We start from the raw sequence: 8,633 nt of genomic DNA, 5'->3' as shown, positions 1-8,633 counted from the left end.
GCATGGCGTTAGTTTCACTTCCCTCCCAGTCAATATCATTGCATTGGCATGCGCCCCTTTTGGCCACAAGGCAGCGCAACCGCAAAAGTGCTGTTAAATATGCCATTGGCATTTTAACAGAAAAAAAAACGCAAACGGAAAAAGGGTTGCATGCCACACCATGAGCAGAGAGTAAAGACACCAACGGGTATCCGTTAGTCGAGCATCAGCATCCGAGGCCTCGTCCATCTATGCGTCCATCTCGTTTTCATTTCGATTTTAAATCGAATTCAATGAATTCAATTGCAATTCCTTTTTGCATACGCAAGTTTGTGGCTGCAAAAAATACGCGCAACGCGCAGCAACGATTCGACTGTATGTAAGTGTATGTGTTATTGCTGTGTCGCTGTGTGCTGAGGCATGTGTTAATGGCCCCAGCCCAAAGTTGGTAGCCGCCTCTTGCGACCGCATCGGAATAAATTCACTCCACACCCCAGTTGGCCACACAAACCCCAAACACTCCGATTGCATATCAATTACAGCCCTTGACAGCCCGAGATTGATTTTTGTTTGCATTTCAAGGACTTGAGCCCCTGACACGGTGTGTCTGCGTCTGCCCACGCGGTTGAAATTGTATTTCAATTTTCATTTTTAATGTTTCCTTTAAAGCTTTCACAACTGACCATCTGCTTAGTGTCTATAGACAGGCAACGCACTCAATTTCCAATATATTGCTTTATTATTACTAAGCGTGTTTTGCACTTCAATGACTGAAGCTCAGCATAAGACGATACGGCTTTGAAATTGCAACGTTGCCACAATGCGTTGCAATAAGATGAAAGTTTAAGCTGAAGAATTGTGCTTAAATGAACAATAAATAATTCTATAATATATGTGCAAAGAAATTGCAAGTTTCTTTAAAAAAAAATTACATTTGCCTTTTGAAAACTTAGTATTTCTTTCACAATTCAATATATATTTCATCAACTTCTTTTGAGCTCTGCAAAATTATTATATATGAAAAATTCTAACAAATTATTTGCGCAACTGTTCGCTGTTAAACAGAATAAAGCACAATGGCAGACGAATGAAGGATCAAAACTGGTGGAAATAAAAAGTGTAAGATAGATTTGTAAAGGAGTAACCACAAATAACCAAATTAATACTTATTATTTGTTTTAAATATTACAATTTCTTTCTATTATTATTATATTTTTTAAATACTAGAGAAAGCATAGCAATTCTTTTGCAATTCAATATTGATTTCATTCTTGACTCAGAGATTTCGATTTTTGCAATTATATATTAAAAGCGCTTAAAGATTATTTGCACAACTGCTCGCTGCCAACTAGTGGCGAAAAACAGCATCAAGTGCATCGACAGACTCATATAAAAATGAAGGATCAAAGCTGGTGGCAAGCTAGCCCCAGGGAGCGAAGAAGAAGCAGCTGCAGGAGACGAAGACGAAGTCGAAGACCAACAAGAAGTGCAGAAAATAGCTAGCCCAGTAAAAAGACTATTAAGCGATAATTTATTTGTAATCTGCGACGTGAATGCAACTCAGCAGCAGTGTGGCAAGGCGGCCGAGGTGGAATGCAGCGCGAGCAGGAAACAGGACGCATGCTGTTGAAAGGATTCAGCGCGTCTCTCCTGGGGTAATAAAAACGGCTGCGGCAGCAATGCCCGACCATTGGTCGGCGCAAATATTTAAAGACGCCGCAACGGTAAGTCGGCCAGTTGGCAGTTTGCCGGCACACACACCGCACACCCCACACCCGCTCACCCTCTCACCACTCTCAATCACCCCGCCAACAACATGGCCTGTGGCCTGTGGACCCCAGTCGTCTATCGTTGAGCGTTTGCTAGCGTGCGAGAGAGAGCCGAAGGCTATTTGATGCAGACAATGTGGACAGCTGGGCTCTGGTCCAGCTTAAAGGGTTTAACTGCGAGTGGGCAAATAATTTCGAGTGCTGCTTACATAACAACAACAACAAATGCCAATTACAATTGCTTTAATGTGTGCCAGTTGGGCATAAAAAGGAGGCGAAGGAGATAGAGAGCGAGCGAGCGAGCGGGATTGCTGCACTTGCTGCTCCAGAAACCGCAAGGATTAAGTAATTTCTGCCAGACATGCAGCAGCCACAATCGCCAAATGAACACAAAAACTTTGCCAAACAGAAAGGATAAGAAAGAGACAGAGCAAGATAGAGAGAGAACGAAAGACGAGGCCAGCACTCTAATGCACTCGTGTGTGCAATAAATTGGCATATCCTTACAAAGCACGCACACACACACACTCATACGGAGCAAGAAAGAGAGAAAGATGAAGAGTACATACTCACACACACACACACAATACCAATGAGTTTTGCGTGTGCCAATGCGACTGTATTATGCACAGGATGCGCATAAGAATGAAAATCCTTTTGCACTTAATGGCAACACGGAAAACGGCATCAACAGCAGCAGCAGCAGCATCTCGGCAGCAGCTCGGTACTCCGCACTCTGTCTGAAGTCTGCTCACTGTCTGCCCTTGTCTTGCTTGCAGATCCTTCGTCCTGGCGTAATATTATTTTGTGCAAAATTTCTTATTTTACCGTGGAAACTCATAAAATTTGCTGCTCTTTGTGGGCTCAATGAACCCCTTAGCGCTCTACTTCCGTTTTCTGCTGCTGCTGCTGCTTCTCCTTAACCACTTTGAAGGCCATTAATTTGCAATGACCGTGGTCCATACCAACATTCTATCTCCTTTTCCTTCTCTTCTCTTGTTTGTGCTCTAGTTACGAGAAATTTATGAGCATTTTCACACTTCTTCTCAACGTAACTCCTTTTATTGTTTTTTATTTTTAATACGCACATAATGCTCGCTATGCAAATATGCTTGATGACATCAAAGACACAATAAAATCTTCCTGCTGAAAAGATTAAAAATCTAAATTCAGTTCAGCTTTAAGGGCAACGCCACACGCATAGCACATGATGCCCGTTTGCTCTCAAAGATAGATTGGCATTATTTATTCAAGTTTCACATAGCAAAACTAACGCACCAACCAACGCAGCCAACAAACAAACATCCCATGCAGACTGAGACCGAGACCGACACCGAGAGCAAGAAAAATTGTGCCCTGAAGCAATGGGCCAAGATGCTGAGATTGCATACATTCTGCTTTGGCAGCACATTTTTTAGCCGAGTACAGCTAATGAAGCATTGACAGGCGATGTGTGCAAGTAAGGATAACTAACGTTGAATCCCCAACGCGATCCACAGAGCAAACAGTCTCAAAAGTGCTTCAATTTCAAAAAACGAAGAAGCAAAACGCATCTTGACTCTGGTGTAATTTTCTGTAAATAAAAGAAGCGATTATTTAAATATTTATTTGCATTTTTTAGTTATACGAAATCAATAAATCTATCATTTAAACTTATTTATTTACATACAATTTAGTTGATACATTTTTACTATTTAATCTTAGTTTCTAACATAATCCTTAATCGTTTACACACAAAATATATTTCATATAATTCACTTGCATTTTGTTGTTCATTTCGTTAATAAAATTATGAAAATTCATTAAAAAAGTAAACAGATTACTTAAATTTCTTTATTTTCAAAAAAATCATTGAAAAATTATCCTTATTTAGTTTAAACTTCTTCATCGCTTACACAGAATATATATCAATAAAAAAAAATACTTCATAAAAAAATAGTGGATAACTTAAATTTCGTTATTTATAGGCTAACAAATTTGTTGGCATATTTTGTTTTTGTTAATGTATTTCATTTCATTTTTTATGCACAGATGATCTTTTAATCTGTTCGCAAACATGCAAAACATATTTTAAAATATTTTCTTGGAATTTACAAATTCAGCAAATAGAATATTATTTTAATTCAATTATATAATAATACATTTAATTTGTTATTTTTAAGTTGTTTTTTATTATTAATAAGTAAATGTTTCCTTAATTTAATTAATTTTGTACAATTTTTTATAAGAAAACTTTCACTTCTTTTATGGTTTTGTAATCTTGTAAATAAAAATACATAAAAACTATGAATCTTAAACAACATTAATTTATATCTTATAAATACATCAGAACATTTATTACTACATTATTGGACTTTAATAACAACTCATTCAATTTGTAGCGAGAGAAATCTGAAAGATGTGGCAGATTAAAGTAATTAAATTGAGGCAATTTTTAATTGCCGAGCAATGCCTTGGAGGTAACACAAGTACATTACGGTGTCTGGTCCGGTGGCAGGAAATGCTGATGATTGTCAGTGGCAACGCGGTGGCGTCACCTGCCACAAGCAGCGGCCGCACAAAGCTGCTGCAACCAACATAGAATGCGTTGCAATTACAACAATGAGCAAGAAAAGCAGCAGCAGCAGCAACAACAATAATGACAATTGCAATGGTTGCGAATATATGAGAATGAAAGAGGAGGCATGAAAAAAAAGATGAAAATATAGAGAGAAAGAGAGAGTGAAGCAGGAAAATGAAAGGGAAGTGAAGTGGAGTAGAGAAAAGCAGAAAAGCATTTACTTGAATTGACTTCATCCGTTTTTGCTTGTAGCAGTTGCAGCTGCAACTGTTGTTATTATCGTTGCCCTGCTGCTTCTTCTTCTTCTACAACTCCTTATCAATGTTGTTGTTTTGGACTTTGCCGGACCCGGGCAGGCAATCAGGCGCAACGACTTCCGCAAGGACAACGCCAGACGTCGACGCCTGGCAACCGCAATTGAAATGTTTTCATTGCAACAACTAAAAATTGTCATCAGGATTTTCATTACCTGCGGCCAACTTGGGTTGGCTTGGCTTGACTTGGCGCATTCGCAACGCTTTATTAAAGATGCTGCCATAGCCAGCTATGCTTTTTCCCCTCCTCCCATCTGTAGGCGTAGTTGGCGTTGGCTTAATTAAGTTTTGCTGCCAGCTTTAGTCGGTTCAGCTCGGCTGCCATTGCACTATGTTGAATTTGACCCGTTTTCGTGGCCAAAACTCATTTTTCGCAAGTATTCAAATTTCCGTGTTTTTAATGTTACCATGTTGAGAAATGATCAAATCGCGATATTGTATACCGAAAATGTTAACTTAACAGTTTAATGTTAAAATAACAGCTGTTAAAGTAAGCTGTTGCAAGCAGACAATACGTGCAGTGTTAAATGTTAAATTTGCGATGCAATTTCAAATTGGCATATCTCCCACAAAAAATCATTGAATAATAAAATTCAAAAGGAATATTACTTCTTCAAGTTATTACTATGTGTTGATACTAATATGTTCCGTGTTTTGTTCGTATTTTTCTAACAATTTGTATATTTAGCAAGTGTTGTCCCCTTGTCACTTTTCGAAAGAAAGTTGAACTTTCCAAAAGGTTTTAACTAAAATGTTCAAATTTGTTCAGTAAGTGTCCATATACATGTTGTAGATCTGTCAATTCTGAATTCATAACATGTAAGCTCATTATGCGTTTTTTGCGGTTTTTTGCGTAATTTGAATTATTAGGGAGTAGCATTTGGCCAGAATTGCAGAACTGCTAAAGCCTTTGCGATTTTTTTTTTCTTGAATAACTTCCATATTTATTATCCGATCTGAACCAAATTTTCAGGAAGCATTTGAAATAGGACATTCATCATGTGTTCCAAAATTCGGGTCTCTAACTTGAAAATTGATTTATATATTCGCTTTTTTTCGATTTATGTGGGCGTTGACACGCCCACTTTTCTAAAATACCTTCGTATAGCAATAACCTTTATTATACAAGAAACCTGCATTCAAAAATCTTGTTAATTTAAAAAATTTTAATTTTGGCCACAAAAACGGGTCAAATTCAACATAGTGCATTGTGGAGATTCATTTGCAGCCTTGGCAAATCCCTTTATCAGTGACAAAAATGGCGTGAAAAAATGCAATTAGTGTTTGCTGCGTACGATTTCAAGGACTCGCAGTTAATTGCAAAATGCGGCAAATTAAATCATTTTCACTTTGCTGCCCCGTTTCGCACGATTCTTCTTCTACTCTCTCGTTTTCTCGTTTCTTACGGATCGTCGTCAGCTGCGTGCGGCGCTTTAAGGGGATAAGTAAAAAGGCCATCAACTAAACCACACAACGTTGCATGCAACACAGATTTGCAGACTGCACTTTTAATTACACTAAAAGCTATAGCAGCTGCTGCTGCCTCTTCTGTTGCTGCTGCTGTTATCTTCAGCACGTTAAGATGATTCAGCTTCTTCGCATTATGCAGGACTACCATTTCTTTATTTTTGTTAAGCAGCAGGAGGCAAGGAGCTCGGCAGCTAGCAGCTATTTGGTTGACACATAAAAATTAGCATAAATGTGTGGCTCAAAGGATACCAAAAGGAAAGTTGTAAAAGCAAACGCCATTAAACACATCAACTGGAAAGAAAAACTCATTTCTTCTATGACACTGGACAGCAGAAGCAACAGCAACAACAGCAACAACAGCAGCAACAGCAACAAAAAAAGAATGTATAAAAATCAAATTGGACACACAACAAACGATTTTCACATTCAAACATACACACACTCACACACATATCAAGCAGAACAAGAGAACCCACGAACTACAACAATGTCCAGCAGTTTGGAGACCAAGTTGTAATATAAGAAAAACAAAAACAAAACAAAAATGTTGTTCTTTAAATGGCACAAAATGTTTTGAAAGCTTATTTTTCATTTGCTCGGTGTACACCCAACAAAAAGGGCAAGCAGCATAATGTGAAGAGAGATGCTAGCAAAGGCAAACAAAACTACCAAAAAAACCAAAAAAAAAAAAAAAAATAAAAAACATTCTATAAGAAATAGCTGAAGATAGTGAAATACTAAAACAGCAGAGCAGCAGAGGATAACGGGAGAGGAGGCGGCCAGGACGTAAGGACACCAGAGAGAGATGGGATACAGGACGACCAGCGGCAACGAGCAGCAAATAAAAATAAATAAACATGGCAGATAAAATGAAAACAAAACTTTACAAAAATTTTATGCTTTGTATATACAAGAAATCTATGCACATGGATGTCTTTCCTTGCCCTTGTTCCCTTTCTCTCTGTGAGTTTCCCTTGGATGCCATGACTGCTTGCTTTTCTTTTTTTTTTCTTGTTTTTTGAGGAAAGTTAGCTATGCTCCAATTGCCCATCCCAACTGATGCTATGGCATTTGCTTGATGTTTTTTGCATCTTGCAGCGCATTTACTGCACTTTTTACGACACAAATCGAAATTGTCATCCATTCGCTCAATTTGTCGTCTTGGGCGCGACCCCGTCTCCGTCTCCTCTCTACTCCATTTCTCCTCAAAAACCAGCTCAATTCCAATCCCAATCCTAGTTGTCGTAGTCCCAATGCCAGGCCAAATATCCATGCTTGACTACGCACTTGTCATATATGAAGCATTCTGTTGTTTTTCATTTATTACAGCAAAAACAAACATCAACAAATATGAATATTACCATGGATTGAACTGCTGCTCATAATTTTCATATCAGCTATTGATTAAGTACGCAAAATTCCTCAAGAAATGAATGCGTTATGAAATGTACTCTACAAAATTGAGTTGCAAATGGCAAAAGCAATCTTTACTATTAAAGGAATTACATCAATTCGTAGCTGAGGTATTTAATCATTAAAATAACAATCACAAATTATTAATTGAAGTGTTAAATGTCAACTTGCAACTAGCAAACATCCAATTAATAATTGTGTAAATTTATAAAGTTTATTGTAATTATTAAAGCGTAAACCGAGAGTTCAGCAATCAGTACAAATATATTCCATCATGAACAACAAGCAAATGTTAAACTACGTCAAGAATATAATGCAATTTACAAATAAGTAAATATATAATTAAACCGAAAGCTGAAATGGCAGTTGCATTAAAAGGAATATTCCAATCTCTTTGGAACGCACATAAGTGCATTTCGAAACCCTTAAAATCGATGTCAGAGAGACAGAGAAAAAGAGAGAGAGAGACAAAAAGAGTCGCGTAAAGTAAGTAAAAGCATTAAGAGCCCCGTCGGATTGAAAGGCAAGATCTTTAACGACATTATTAACGCGACGCCTGCAGCCAGCGGGCAAAACCCTATGAAAGAACAATACCAAACTCTGGCTCCAGCGCTGGCCTCGTTTCCAATAATGGCCAAAAGCCGCGACAGCCGCTTCGAAATTATGGATACTTTTGCCAACTCAATTAATGTAAAGCAAACAGACGACTTTGCCAGCAAAGTACACACACACACACACACACACACACAATGCTTGGTCTACATGTGTGTGTGTATGTTTACGTTTGTGTGTGTGTGTGCCAATCAGCAAAGGCAACCAGAGTCAGCACTTAGATACTGTTTCGTATGGCACACAATGCAAAATTAATTAGCTTACTTCACTTAATCGCTTGCAATTTGACTGCAACAATGCCGAGAGGCAGAATGTCCTTGCTCTCGTCTCCTGTCTCCCGTCTCCCATCTCGTCTCGTCTCATCGCCATCGCTGACGATGTCAATGGCGTTTGCTGTTCGTCCTTTTGCTGCTGCTTCGTTGCGCAATTTCAACTGCCATGCCGTAAAGTAATTTGCATTTCAAGCTAATGCCATTTGTATGCGCATATTCCGATTACAATTTAGTTAAATTTGTT

Source organism: Drosophila albomicans, chromosome 2R (assembly GCF_009650485.2).
Source record: "Drosophila albomicans strain 15112-1751.03 chromosome 2R, ASM965048v2, whole genome shotgun sequence".
Lineage (NCBI taxonomy): Eukaryota > Metazoa > Arthropoda > Insecta > Diptera > Drosophilidae > Drosophila > Drosophila albomicans.
The sequence above is the reverse complement of the archived record's forward strand: the minus strand, read 5'-3'. Positions refer to the sequence as shown.